This window comes from Cydia fagiglandana, chromosome 26, assembly GCF_963556715.1.
Source record: "Cydia fagiglandana chromosome 26, ilCydFagi1.1, whole genome shotgun sequence".
Taxonomy (NCBI): Eukaryota; Metazoa; Arthropoda; class Insecta; order Lepidoptera; family Tortricidae; genus Cydia; species Cydia fagiglandana.
Genome location: NC_085957.1, coordinates 11,037,231 through 11,052,902, shown reverse-complemented (window position 1 = coordinate 11,052,902; position 15,672 = coordinate 11,037,231). Strand labels below are relative to the sequence as shown.

General features: G+C 38.1%; 1 protein-coding gene across 2 annotated transcripts in view; it reads right to left on the bottom strand.

The window, feature by feature from the left end:
- The window catches only part of LOC134677430 (nucleolysin TIAR), a 91,853-nt gene that overhangs the window by 75,243 nt on the left and 938 nt on the right, over positions 1-15,672 (bottom strand). The window lies entirely within an intron of this gene.

Genomic DNA, 15,672 nt, shown 5'->3' with positions numbered 1-15,672 from the left:
ATATATAAATGTAAGAGTGTTGTAAATGATTGTATGTGCAATATTTATTTTATTACAGATATTTTAAGCAGACCACTGATGAGCCTTCCAAATGGATGCCGTTACGATGGATTCATCCAAATGGACGCATCCTAATATTAAACGGACCGATTTTGGCAAGAAGCCACGCTATTTGGACTGTTGGAAGGCTCGTCAGTGGCCACCTTTAATGTTGAAGACATTTCTGATTGTGGAAACTACTCTTTTGTTTGCAATTCACTCATTCCCTTAACAATTAATGAAACGTTTATTGATTAAAACATAACCTCAGTACAAAATATTAAAACTTTGACATAATCGATATTAAACTTTCGTGAGACATATTTTAAATTGTTTATACGACAACGGTTTCACTCACTTGAATTTAACCAAAAAAATTAATTAATCGCCAATAGCGACTAAAAATTCAAGTGAGTGAAACCGTTGTCGTATAAACAACTTTGACATAAATATATAATGTTAACCAATCTACTTACTTCGGTGCTAATGTAATTGAAGAGTTATAACCTTACCAGTGGACGTCTTATGGCTGAGATGATGATGATGATGAACCTTACCACAGAGTTTTACTCGTAAAACAGCTTACCTGAAATGGAAAAGATAACTTGTTTTGAAATTTATTTAATATAACTACGACTATTATTTAGTTAAAAATAAGTTTTAGGCAAAAATTTCATTTTTGGTACAAGCTTTTATCTCTGACTGTATTTTTCTTTCCACATGCAATTAATACTCATCGAGACTATTCTAAAAACCACAGGATATGACTTAGAGATCCAATTCACATCTAATATATATTTTACTCTATCTAACGTAAAAGTGACATTGGTTGCCCGAATTGCGCTGCAAAAGAGAACCAGTTGATATCTAAACTATAACGCATCTAAAATGGATCTAGTACGAGTCATCTCTTGTGAATATCTTGAAGTTCGAATACGGCAGTGTAATAATAATAATACAAAACCCACTTATTCTAATAAACTAGTAACTGATATCTTTAAAACGAACACCGTTCGTTAAATTTAACGAACGTACAAACGAATTTAGCAATTAATTAATATTAATTGACTCCGTAATTAATGTTATAATAATTATACCCCATTCAACAGAGGGGGCGACCTCGACTTAGATGCCTTGGGGAATTACATAGTGGAAGCGCTGGTGGCCTAGCGGTAAGAGCGTGCGACTTTCAATCCGGAGGTCGCGGGCTCAAACCCCGGCTCGCACCGATGAGTTTTGGTAACATTCCATTTCTGACTGCAGCTGCACTACTAGTACTGAAGACGTCGCTATTATTGTCAATTTCCATAGTAAAAATGAACGTAATGCAGCTGTCGTTGGAAATGGATTGTCACCTTTTGTCGGAACTTATGTACGATGTACTTACCATATGACTTTTCGGTGAAGGAAAACATCGTATGGCCATCATGGTGGTTGGATCAAGGGTCAGATGCAGAAGGCGGTAATTTTGGACACGGCGCGTATTCCTCACTCTGCGGCCCTGACCATCGGCAGCTTGGGCCCTGCCCCGCTGCTGGCGGTACCCTATAGTTCTTTTTTTTTAGCATTAGAAAGAACTTGCAAGAAGGTAAGCGATCTTGACATGTCTTTTAATTGAAAAACGCTTTTTAAAAATCAAAAACTATTACTATGAAAGCAGAAGACTATAAATGATCGTATTAGATTCATAATTGTTACATATTTGCCGTAACTTATTTTTAAAATGTCTTTTTCAATTAAAAGACACATCAAGATTGTTTACCTTATTTCTAATGCTAAAAAAACGTACTATAGGTTAGGTTTTTTATACTGTGTTTATATGTTTTTATCTTACCACTAGGCGACCAGCGCTTCAGACCCCCGGAAGCCATAAGATAAGATACGATGTATAGAGTGAGCACCAGGGTTGCGCAACCTACACCGCGTTGTTGTTGAGTAGTATGGAGGCGGACTCAATTTAATTTTGCTAATAAATTTACCGGGATATCCCAGAATACCGGCAATTAGGATCATATCACATACAAATTAAAGTATTTAAATAACATATTTCAGCTGTTTTACAAATAATGTGGTATGCGGTAATTTTTTTGTTACACCCTGTTTGTAGTTAAAACTGTTTACCAATGTGTAGGTATGTTAACAAAATCGCTGAAAATAGTCATAAACTAAATATTTTGACAGTTAACACTATTTCGTGATTATTTAAATAATTAAAACTAGAGATGCAACGGATAGTTGTTAGGCCGGATACCGGATACCGGATATTCGGCCTGACCATCGGCCGAATATCCGGTATCCGGCCGCCGAATATTCGGCCAGCGGAACTATACCTACATTTCGATTTTTCAGGTGCGCATTCTGGAGGTTTGACCTGTTTCCTAGTAAACGTTCGCGGGGACTCACTCCTAGGTTCGAAATGAGTGCGCGCGCAAGTCAGTGGAATGATTAACCTCGTGCCGCCCAATGTACATTAGGATGTACACTCAGTTTCGATGGAATATCAACCTTAATTAAAAAGAAAGTAGGTAGCATTTCATTTGTCTCGTAAAATTTTCGAACAAATGAAAATGAACCCAATTGAAAACACAACAAGATTCTAATTTCCTTGGCTATAATATTGTATGGTGGGCGGCACGAGGTTAAATTGTTTTAAAAATAAACAAGTACGATTATGACCGTGTCTGTTTCTTAAATCTAATTTGTTTACTGCGAAATCAAGCAATGTTACTATCCGGTATCCGGCCGGATAGAAGGTCACTATCCGGTATCCAGCCGGATAGTAAAATAATGGCTGGATAGACCGGATACCGGATAGTAACCGGATATCCGGTGCATTTCTAATTAAAACAATATTTTTAAGAAGCCGACTCCATACTTGCTGAGCTTTTTCCGGCAATTTTCTAAGTTTAGGTATAAAAGCATCCGAATTTCCGATCCCTGGTGAGCACTCCACGCTAACGCGTTATTTCTTGACATAACCTAAAAGTTCAATGAACGGCGCGGGGTGTGACGCGCTCAAGGTCATTCCGGCAATGTTGTACGAATATCCATTGCCGGCGCGTTTTGCAGCTTATCATCACGAAAATAGCTAATAATCATATTATTACGCATGTTTTTGACTAATAACACTTTTTTCTACTATTAGGATAGAAAGGGCTCATGATTCTGAATAGAAATAACATACGAATTCCCAAATCTGATGAAAAAATGTGTAATTGAAAAATGGCGGCCCTTGACACAAATTCTTAGGTACCTATAATCTATATTTCGATCGTGACTTATTTTTTAAATACTTTTGAAAAGTAAGTTACACCAATTATGTAACCTTTAGAGTAAATCGTCAATTACCAGCCACCAGTTAATAACTGGCCACCTTATACTAAATTTTAATTATATTCACCTATAAACTAAATTTATTCTATGATACGATTTCAATAATTGACGAATTATAGCATGGTCATATATATTCTTTAGGTCGAATAAGAGTAAGAAGTAATATTTACTAAGCATATTTTTTAAGCGTTTTTCAATAAAAAGTCACGCCAAGATTGTTTACAATTTAACTAATGCTAAAAAAACGTAGTATAATATTACTTACCATTTTCCATTCTGTCATTTTTAACGGAACATTAAATGACAAGCCATAGAGGTGTCTATCCGACCCATCAATATGTCACCCCACAATCACCCTGTATACGGTTCATCGTTCGCTAACACGTTTACGAGTAACATTTTTGTAACTAATATCTTAAAAAGCTTTTTTTACCAAAAACACCTACAACTTAAACTAAACCTTAACTGTTAACATTTAGAGTTGAGAATCGAATATAGCTTTTGTTATATTTATTACAAAACTACAACCCGAAACGAACCTTAAGTCTTTAACTGTAGAGTCGATAATCATAATGTAGCTTCATTATAGGCCCGAGCCAGTCTAGCGGATATCAATTTTGTATCTCATGCAAAGAGTTTCAAATAGTGTTGGACAAGACTCGCTTTAAGTCTCTTTTTAGACTCGACTCGGTATTTCAGACTCTTTTAACGTCTCGAGTTCTTTTCAACTTGTTAGCGTCTCGAGTCTGTTGTAGAGACTTGAGTCCTTTTCAGATAGCTCTAATTTTTTTTTGCAAAACATCTTTTTTGCAAACAACAAAATATCTTTATGTAAAATTCATGGGTTAAGTACACCATACAATAAAGCCTATATTATTCGCAGCTTTATTTATTACATATACCCCTCCGGGAAATAGGCGTGATTGTATGTATGTATGTATGTTATTACATATATTTTTAGCGACAGACAGACGACCGGTCTGGCCTAGTGGGTAGTGACCCTGCCTATGAAGCCGATGGTCCCGGGTTCGAATCCTGGTAAGGGCATTTATTTGTATGATGATACAGATATTTGTTCCTGAGTCATGGTTGTTTTCTATGTATTTAAGTATTTATGTATTATATGTATCGTTGTCTGAGTACCCACAACACAAGCTTTCTTGAGCTTACCGTGGGGCTCAGTCAATTTGTGTAAAAAATGTCCTGTAATATTTATTTTTATTTGCTTATTTAATTTAGATAAAATCTACGAAAAAATCAACAAAATTGTTGACGGAGCCTTAAATCCAAGGGTCGAGTCCGTCTAAGTAGCATTAAAAAAACTAAATAAAGAACTCGACTCGGGACTTTCGGAAGTTTTCTTAACTGCCACAGAATCTCGTAAAAGTGCATATCTATTTATTGAAGTTGTACCAAAAACGTTTGTGTTAGAATTGGCAATTTTTAGGGTTCCGTACCCAAAGGGTAAAACGGGACCCTATTACTAAGACTCCGCCGTCCGTCCGCCACCAGGCTGTATCTCACGAACCGTGATAGCTAGGCAGTTGAAATTTTCACAGATGATGTATTTCTGTTGCCGTTATAACAAGAAATACTAAAAACAGAATAAAATAAAGATTTAAATGGGGCTTCCATACAGCAAACGTGATTTTTGACCAAAGTTAAGCAACGTCGGGCGTGGTCAGTACTTGGATGGGTGACCGTTTTCTTTTTGCATTTTTTTCCGTTTTTTTTTTCGCTTTATGGTACGGAACCCTTCGTGCGCGAGTCCAACTCGCACTTGGCCGGTTTTTATATTAATGTCTACTCGGAATCACGAGCTTCTCCATTTACTCCAAAATTGTTTGTCCTTTTGGTTACGGTTTTCAATACAACCTTCTATGACCCTAAAAAAATTGTATGAAATTTTAGGGACACTTTCTCTTATTATATTATATTCTCGTATTATTAGAATTGAAAGAACTCGTAATTCTGTAATAATAATTCCAAATTCTAAAATGCAAGTTGGGTGTACAAAAAATAGAAATGGCCAAAAACGAATAAATACCAAATTTTCTTCAAATTTAGACTCAAAAGACTTGACTTCCTACCAACACTAGTTTGAAATGCTTTGGCTGTATTCCGCTCGAACAATATTCGACTTTGTATCAAAAAGTTAAGGTTGGTATTTGATTGTTTAGGAATTCACCCTCGCGTTGGGTTAGCGTATAGGGGGATATGAATTTTTAATTTAACGTCTGATCTTTGCCGATTAAAACAGGAGTAAAGTTGTCAGGACGAGACCCGTCCGGGTGACCTATAAATACCTAGGTTAGATTCTAGGATGCTTAGGGTTAAATAGTGTCAAAGAGTAATGTAATACACAACAAGTACATGGTCTCTGGTTGACTGGTAGAGGATGCCTTTAGCCTTTCTATGCATCACGCTCGTACTGACATATTAGTGCGAAAGAGATATATAGAAAGTAAATCTGCCGTATTCGAACTTTAAGATATTCACAAGAGACGACGCGTACTATAGATCCATTCTAGATACGTTATAGTTTAGATATCAACTAGTTCTCTTTTGCAGCGCAGTTCGGGCAACCAGCAATGTCACTTTTACGTTAGATAGAGTAAGACTCGCGTAAGATATCTATTAGATATTAATGAGATCTCTAAGTCATATCCTGTGGAAATCGTTCAAGAGTATCTCCAGAATCGCGCAAATGTCAAATTCGACAGGTTAGATCTTAAACATATCATTATCGTATCTTGGTTATGTCTAAAAGATATCTAATAGATGTCTATTTCAAAATCCGAATCGGGCCCTTAGATCTGTTGATGTTTGTACAAGAGAAAGTTGTAAATATATTACGAGTTATGTCTAAAAGATATCTAATAGATGTCTATTTCAAAATCCGACTCGGGCCCTTAGATCTGTTGATGTTTGTACAAGAGAAAGTTGTAACTATATTACGAGTGCATATGTATAGTACATCTAAATCGCTACCGCTCATGCCTTAGATCGCATTCCTTGCCCCATTTCCATCCGCTCGACTCGATTTCAAAATTTTCGCACAATTTCCTTTCCTTCCAATATCAACCTTAATGCGCTTACATAAAGTCCAGATTCGTTCGCCCCATTTACCCGCGTTTGGGTAATATGATATTGTAGGCGGTTATCATATTGGATGCGTTTCGCATGTCGCTTTGATGAGCGAGCGGGATGTCGCTATAATGCGCATAGCGTTGTCTCGCTCAAACATCGGAGCCCGGTGTGAATCGCATCCATTGTGGTAACGGCCACTAACGGCCTAAGGGTTAGATTTGGTAAGCAATGGAGTGTAAGGTTTCGTTGTGTGTCATGCTGCCGTATTCGAACTTCAAGATATTCACAAGATACGTTATAGTTTAGATATCAACTAGTTCTCTTTTGCAGCGCAATTCGGGCAACCAATGTCACTTTTACGTTAGATAGAGTAAGATATCTATTAGATGTGATTTGGATCTCTAAGTCATATTAAAATTAATCTTCTTTGGCAGCCAGTTACGAAAACCAAAGTTATGAAAACGGACCAAAGGTTATCCTGTGGAAATCGTTCAAGAGTATCTCCAGAATCGCCCAAATGTCAAATTTGACAGGTTAGAACTTAAACATATCGTTATCGTATCTTGGTGATGTCTATATCTCATAGATGTCTATTTCAAAATCCGAATCGGGCCCATGGGTTTAGTTACAGATGGGTTGCAGTACAGTCAGCAGCAGAAGTTGCTGAGCGGGCGAGGTGTTCTAAATGATCTTGACGCGACTTTATTGTTAACAGAACAAGAGCGTGTCAAGGTAATTTTGAACATCTTGTCCGCTTAGCAATTTCTGCTGCTGACTGTACAGTAGAACCATACTACTTTGAATACTGATTTCCGCAAAATTAAATTTCAAATTCTAATTGTTTCCAATTCTCCTTCAATTGCTCAAAGGTTTTCTGAAAGAGACCCCATAAAGGGATAAGTTCGCCTTTGTAATGACGAATTTTTTTCCAGTTTTGTTTTGATTTTTATACAATAAAGCATGGACCTAGAATACTACGGACGTAGTTTTGCTAAGACAAAAACTGTGATTCCATCATCCACCAATTTCCTAGTATTTACGCATGACACACACACATTGACAGTTATCTCAATGCCCTCATCCACCAATTTGCCGTCAGACGGATCAAAACGTCAGTAAAGTAAATTTGTCCAAGAAAAAATGTAAAATATGTCGGCATGCGTAGTTAAATCCTGCAAGAATTGTACCGATCGAAAGAAAAAAAGTGAAGGAATCACTTTTCATAGCTAATTTTATCAATTATCACGGTATAGTACATAAAATCTCCATATTTCATTGTTTATAAATGCGAAACAGGAGTGTGACCAGTAAGTTGAATAGGGTAATTTCCCGAAAGTAGGGTAATTGCTGCCCTTCTTATTAAATTATTATGTATTCAAGAGATCATTTAGGAAATTTAGGTAAATAGCTAAATAATATTGATTTTGCATTTCAAACTAGGTTGGTATGGTAATTTCCCGATAATAAGGAAATTAAAGACGTTTACATGAATAATTTTTGATAGCTAACGTTTATTTGTTATGTAAGATAAACATACTCATAGTGTCATAGTGCTCGACGCGGTCCCAGTCCAGTACAAGTCATCTTGAAACTTAAATCATTGTCAATAGAGGTGACAGCAAGGTGTCATCTATTGGGTATTAACATGTCGAGCACTAGTACATTTACCTTATATTTATTTTTTGTTTAAAACCAGATATGTTACAAGTTATATCATTAGGTATTGAAAATAATATTTGCACAAAGTAATTGTGCAAATGCGCATTTTCAAGACCTATAAAATAAGTTAGGTACACACTTTTTTAATCGTCTAGCGTAAAACTGTACTATTTTAATATTTGAAAACAAGGACGATATTGAAAATAATTGTTTCACCATTAGGGGAGAATTTGTGTTACATGGTATCACTCGTCTACACGCACACTTTCAAACCGTCCGCCATTGCAGTGTCACAGTTTGTCTTAAGTGACATTCCCTCTGTCAAATATATAACTCTATGCAATAAAGTGTTTACTACTACTACTAAAATTTTACACATTCATTGGCACTAAGTGGTACGGGTTACGCTCGTAGCGCGTAGCCACGGTTTCGCCGTATGTAGCGCGTAGTCGCTACGAACAGTGTACCCGACAGGGTTCTTGGCCTGGCATGTGTGAACAAGCCCGCTTTCAATTTTCACTTTATAATAAGGGGAGGGAATATTTACACCCTGAGGGAGCGAGGGTTTAAAGCACGTTTAATTGCGGACGTATGACGGTTTTTCGTCGATACGTAATTACGTTTTTTGGGTCTTTCCTGTTCGATTCTTTCCATGTCACATGATTTGTTCGGATGAAATCATATTACATTTTATCACATGATTTGTTCGAATACATATGTAGGTATGGTATGCGAACAAATCATGGGAATGTTCCCATTTCCCGGAAGGGTGGGCAGTGACCACGGATTTCCACTTGCTAATACGATCCTGACATACCTCTTCAGCTTCCTTCACTTAAGTAAATGCCCTTGCCATGATTCGAACCCGGGACCTCCTTTGTGGGTTGAGTCACTACCGCCTAAGGCCCACTTGCACCATCCCGTTAACCCGGAGTTAATCGGTTAAACCTGGTTAGCATGGTTACCAGTACAATTTGACACTGGGTTAACGGTTTAACCGGCTTTACCCCGGGTTTGTGGAACGGTGCAAGTGGCTAGGTTAGACCGTTGTATTAAAGTCGGTTAATTACATAACCCCGTGTGTCGTCCTCGCCCCTTTAATCGCCGCGGGGGCTAATGAACACGGAATTATTACATCTAACCATGGCATACACTTTAGAGCAATAAAAACGTGGTACTTTCTATACAAGCTATGCGAGTAGACCTCGCCAACCACCAAAGTTCCGCCATTTTGAAGAAAATTCCAAAAACTTAATCCACAACAAATGCTGCTAAAGTCATAAATGTCATAATACAATTATAATTGTACTAACCCAACTGTTTTTAAATTATTATATATTATGGTATGTTCATAAGAGAATTATCAAAAACTAGCGACCCGACCCGGCTCCGCATGGGTTACTTATGCATATGCCGATCTAAAGACAGTAAGACCATCACTACTATCATATTATACATGTACAATTGCCTACGTTAGCGGTGTTCCTTTGAACCTTAATATACTAGAATAGAGTCTAAAAGTGGTTCACCACGAACGCAGGCGATTGTACGTAGCACTTAAACGCGGTTGTGATATATAGTTTTAAAAAATTTCATGGGAACTATATAATCACTACATTTTTTTTTTTATTATTATGAATGGGCTTACTCATGGCCACAGACTAGCCGAGGCGTAGACGTGGCCTACGATGGAGCGAGCTCGCCCAGAAGGTGCCTGTTCACTCTTGACATACACACTGTATACACCTTATAAAACAAAGTCCCCCGCCGCGTATGTCAGTTTGTGTGTATGTTTGCGATAAACTCAAAAACTATTAAATAAACGGATTTTCATGGGGTTTTCATCTATAGATAGAGTTATTATTGAGGAAGGTTTAAATGTATAATTTCTTAAGGTCTTGTGTAACCCGTGCGAAGCCGGGTCGGGTCGCTAGTTTTTGATAATTCTCTTTGACACAATGCTTTGTGTGACTTAACTTTGTTTTTTTGTCCGATATACTCAGTAAATTTACATACCTACGTATTTGAGTAGGCCAGGAGTAGGCAGAGTCGTGGCTACTGTTTATATAGGGCAGTTACATGTCCTGCACGTATTATAATGGACACAGTAAAATCTCACGCAGTAACCCAAATCGACTAGGTTTTATACCGGGTGTGGCCTGTAACACGAGCAAATAATTAAAACATAGATTGTACTCCTCAAATGGTGACACTCTAGTTCAACAACTTTTAAAAATTATACTATTTTTCATACAAAATAAAATATTATCTTCAATGGACGCCATCCGAGGAAACCGGACTAATCCCAATATGGCTTAGTTTACCCTATGGGTTGGAAGGTCACATGGCAGTCGCTTTCGTAAAAACTAATGCCTACGCCTATTCTAGGGATTAGTTGCTAAGCGGACCCCAGGCTACAATAAGTCGCGGCAAAATGCCGGGATAACGCGAAGAAGACGATGATGACTAGCGAAGAATTGTTCCTGATTCGTCAAATTGTTTGCCCTGACTTCGCACGAGTTACCAAATTATACACCTAAACCTTCCTCAACAATCACTCTATTGATAGGTGAAAATTGTATGAAAATCCGTTCAGTAGTTTTTGAGTTTATCGCAAACATACAAACAGACAGATGGGGGACTCTTATAAGGTGTGATAATTACCACGTCGGTGGTAGGTAAGCTTATAATCTGTTTGATGGTAAGTAGTTATTGTAGGCTATGGACGCTTTGATCGATATACTTAGTATAAAGGGCTACCTTCGTGTTTCAGTAGGTAGAGCCCTAAGGCTATATTTACATAGGGTAGTTACACGTACTGCTAGTCCTGTCTTATTACAATGGTCACAGTAAAAACTAACGCAGTAATAATAGTTGTGTTTATTAATGTACCGGAATCGCAAGAATATGATAATACAATCAGTAATATTGTCAACTACCTAAGCATCACTTTGCAAACTCTGACAAATAAACAATTTGTACCTATTTACATGTAATTCACTGCATGTAATGGATACACAAACAGCAACACACAACACACACAGATACAACAAACACAAACAGGCCCCAATTTCACATCGGTGACAGGTGCGACGAATTGTAAAATCACTATTGCTGACGTCACAGGCATCCATGGGCTACGATTACCACTTACCATCGGGCGGGCCGTATTCCTGTTTGCCACCATCATTGTATTATTTAAATAAACTTTATTATATCGGAAAAAAACAGATATTCCTCCTGCGAAGTTTCTGACATTTGTCAAAGATTTAGAAGAATTGTAGGTAATTCTTGACAGGTAATGAGTTATATATTATGTCGGAATTTCGTGACAATTGTAGTGTTTCTTGTGACTATTGTCATAAACTTAGCAAGAGAAATATCTGTATTTTTTCCGATATCATAAAGTTTTTTTAAATAATACAATGATGGTGGCAAACAGGAATACGGCCCGCCCGATGGTAAGCGGTAACCGTAGTTCATGGATGCCTGTGACGTCAGCAACAGTGATTTTACAATTCGTCGCACCTGTCACGTTGGTGAAACAGGGGCCAGGTCAACCGTCAAACTAAGGGTCAAAACGGTAACGGTAAAAGTGTGTCAGTGTCAAAAGTGACGTTTCTTTTTTAAGAAACCTGACATTTGACACTGACACATCTAATCCATATCGTTTCTAGATCTATTAATTGACGTATCTTAAAGTTCGAATCGGGCAGTTAGTCCCCAACTTGACCAAACCAGAGATATATATAACTCCGTATAAGATAAATAAAGTCTAAGAAAAAAACGTGCCTCGGACGGCCAAGGAAAAGTCATTCTCGAATAGATGGCGCCATTACCTTTGGCCTATTCTCGGCTAGATGGCGTTAACGACACCGTTTGGTATTTAACAATTTTAACACATATGTGAAAGAACGTGGGTCAGTATGGAACAATAAAAATTAAGAATCATTTATCCGTAAACATATTTTGATTATTTTATATATTTTCAATTTTATTTTAAGTTTTAATCGTGTGTCGATAGATGGCAGTAAATGTACCGTGACTACAAAATTGACAATGACAGGACCCCTCTATACTATCTATTCTTTTTGACCAAACTTAAAGTTCTAAAATTACAAACTAACCTTTGTTTACTGTTCCTAAACACCCTGCGAGCGAACTTGCCGGCCCGACCCTCAAATATTCAGGCGCGCTAACAAGCCCCCTACCCCTAGGGAGGGGGGGAGGGGGGTTAATTTGTAATGCCTTTCGGCCCGGCGGTGAGCAAATTTTCGCAATATCGCTACAGGTGCAAAGTTGCGTTTTAAGTTTCTTATCTTACGTGTGTGCAAATTGGATTTTTAATTTAACGGACTTCAACATTAGGCTCTCAAATGGGACATAGTTTATTTTTTAACAGTCTTAGCGTCACTTGCACCATTCCAGTAACCCGTGGTTAACCCGTTAAACTTGGAGTTACCATGGTTACCGGTACAATTTGACGCTGATTCAACGGTTTAACCGCTTAACCTTGGGTTAGTGGGATGGTGCAAGTGGCCCTTAAAGATTCTGAATTTATAAAGAAGAAAGTAAGAACGGAGGCGCTTCTGAATTTTTCAGGATCTGTGCGCTTTTTTGCGTATGTTCCTCTATATTTTTTCTAAAGCGACTGAACCGATTTGGAAAATTCTTGTATGTTCAAAAGATTTTTTTTTTTTGGTCTCTCTGTTGTGGTGTAGGTATGTTTACCTAAAGAAAACGGTTTGTTTATGTAAACAATTTTGTTTATGTAAATAATATTGATACCAATTTTATTGCAGTATCATGCATTAAATACATCGGAAACATAAAGGTACCTATTCGGACATTCAACTTTTAACACATATATATAGCGATATAAATTTTACAAGTGTCAGTGAAATAAGTATAAAAGTAAAGTAAGTCCGTAACATTTACAAATAAAGCCATTCGGAGACCACAAACACACAAACGGCGCGATTCGGGAAATCAAATAGATCTCTACTAGACCTAGTTACGATATGGATAATTTAACGATATTTGTAAGATAGATATGTCAAATTTGACGTTTCCGCGATTCTGGACGTCCTCTTGAACGATTTCGACAAGTTATGACTTAGATATCCAAGTCACATCTAGTCGATATCTATTGTAAATCTAGTTGATCTCTATATCGTTTCTAGATCTTGTGATTATCTCGTTTCCCGAATACGCGTGAAAGATAGGCATTCCGGCTTCAAAGATCTGATCTTGATTTAATTAGCAGCAACACCCTTAACTGTCCATCGGTGGACATTTCCGGCGCGATTCAGGAAATGAATTAGAGATTAACTAGATACGATATAGTAAAGATATGTGACGTCCTACGGGTAAAGGTACCTTATATCGATTGGCGCTTACGCTATTATTAACGCCACTCCAATATTATTGCGGCGCTATGTGGCGTAAGCGCCAGGCGCCATTAGGTACCTTTTTCCGTGGAATGTCACATATCTTCACTATTTCATATCTAGTGAATCTCTAATTCATTTCCCGAATCGCGGCGCCAGCCGCCATAAGGTACCTTTTGCAGTGAAACGTCACATATCTTTACTATTTTATATCTAGTGAGTCTCTAATTCATTTCCCGAATCGAGCCGTTAGCCTTTTGTAATAAGGTTTACAGCACCTCTAGCACATCTTGCCGCGACAGGCGCGAGACAAGACAGTTCGGCGCGACTTGAGGGCTTGTCGCGTGTTGGCAGCACAACTCACGCGCGAGAGCCGCGACAAACTCGCGATCAGGTGTCACTGTCAGAAAATGACAACGATCGCGACTTTGAACTAAAATCCGTAGCACAACTGCCTATTTTAAGACAAAATATTCTCTCGTCTTTATGTCAATCCGCGAGTCGAAGTCTACGCGACTCGCTCTCGCGGGTGGTTTGCTTGTACTTTTTTAACTAAACTCATGATAATTATAACTTAAAAACAAGTTTTATATATTAAGTATAAATATGATTTGTATAATTACTTATTTCCCTAAGGGATAAGGAAGTATGGAACAATCACTAAAGGTGATACCCACAACACACCCATCATTGTAGGTACTCAATTAAGTAAATAGGTACATATTTATGTAGGAATTTTTTAATTTCAATTCAGGTTCGTAAGTTTGTAAAAGTAATCCTCAGATTTCCTTACACAAAACTTTCATCAACCTAAACAACGGAGCCCGCTTGCTTGTACATAAACGAAGCCGATGAGGTGGGTAGGTACAAATGTTCAAAACAAACTATCCAACTTATTGAGTAAGCCATATTCTTAGTAGTAGTATTTAGGATCACAGTTAGATGTCTAATTTCAACAACAATCTCTTACTATTTAGGTACCGTTTGGAACCTTCCTCGACTTCAACAAAAGATACCTACATGTGGCCTGTGCCCGCTGCATCGCACTGTAACAGAATGATGTGATACGTGGCTGTAACAGGATCATGTCCGGCTCAAAATCATGCTTTGTATGAAATATTATCAGTCAGCACCACAATGTTGTCACATGTAAATAGCATTTATGTTTAGACTTTGATTCCATCGGGTAACACAGATGAGTCGCGCCGCGACTTTGAGTTCTCTACGCGGCTGTTGCAGTCGCGGGTACAAGTTATGCTACGGAAATCGACAGATTTGACAGCCGCGGGAATGGCGACTCGAGTCGCGGTCTAAGTCGCGGATGCAAGATGTGCTAGAGGTGCAGGTGTACCTACAGTTAAAAGTGTAGTCGATGGTACAAGCTTTTTTACATGTTACTTACAGCAACACTCCTAACCGTACATCGATGGACCTTATTACAAAAGGCATAAGGTCCACCGATGTACAGTTAACAGTGTGGGCGATGGGACGAGCAAGGTATGTGTTATGTTAGATCTATTGTTTTTAAAGGTTGCAATGCCTCCCAGGTAGGGTTGCCAGATCGAATGGCGCTATTATCGGGAAAAAATATCAATTTTTCGGGATTTTGGGACTTGAGTCGGGAAAAAATACTTTCAAATTAAAGTAATTGTATTAAAAACAACGATATTTTACATTATTGGCACTACGTTAGCTACGCGCTCGACGCCGGTCGCTCGCTCGCTCGACGACAGTTCGGAACATGAAATTATTGTTTTATAACGTGAAGCTGTTTTTCGAGACAATTTTCACTTCGTCGGGAATCGGGAACACTTGCTAAAAATCGGGAGAATCCCGCCAAATCCCGACCATCTGGCAACCCTACAGTCCCAGGGCCTGTTTATGTGGACGTAAAGTGATCACGCAACACATAAAATATGCCAATATTGCCAGTAAACAATGACCCTCTATTTATTTTGACGACCGGCCTGGCCTAGTGGGTAGTGACCCTGCCTGCGAAGCCGATGGTCCTGGCTTCGAATCCCAGTAAGGGCATTTATTTGTATGATGATACAGATATTTGTTCCTGAGTCATGGGTGTTTTCTATGTATTTAAGTATTTATATATTATATATATCGTTGTCTGAGTACCCACAACACTTCTTGAGCTTACTGTGGGACT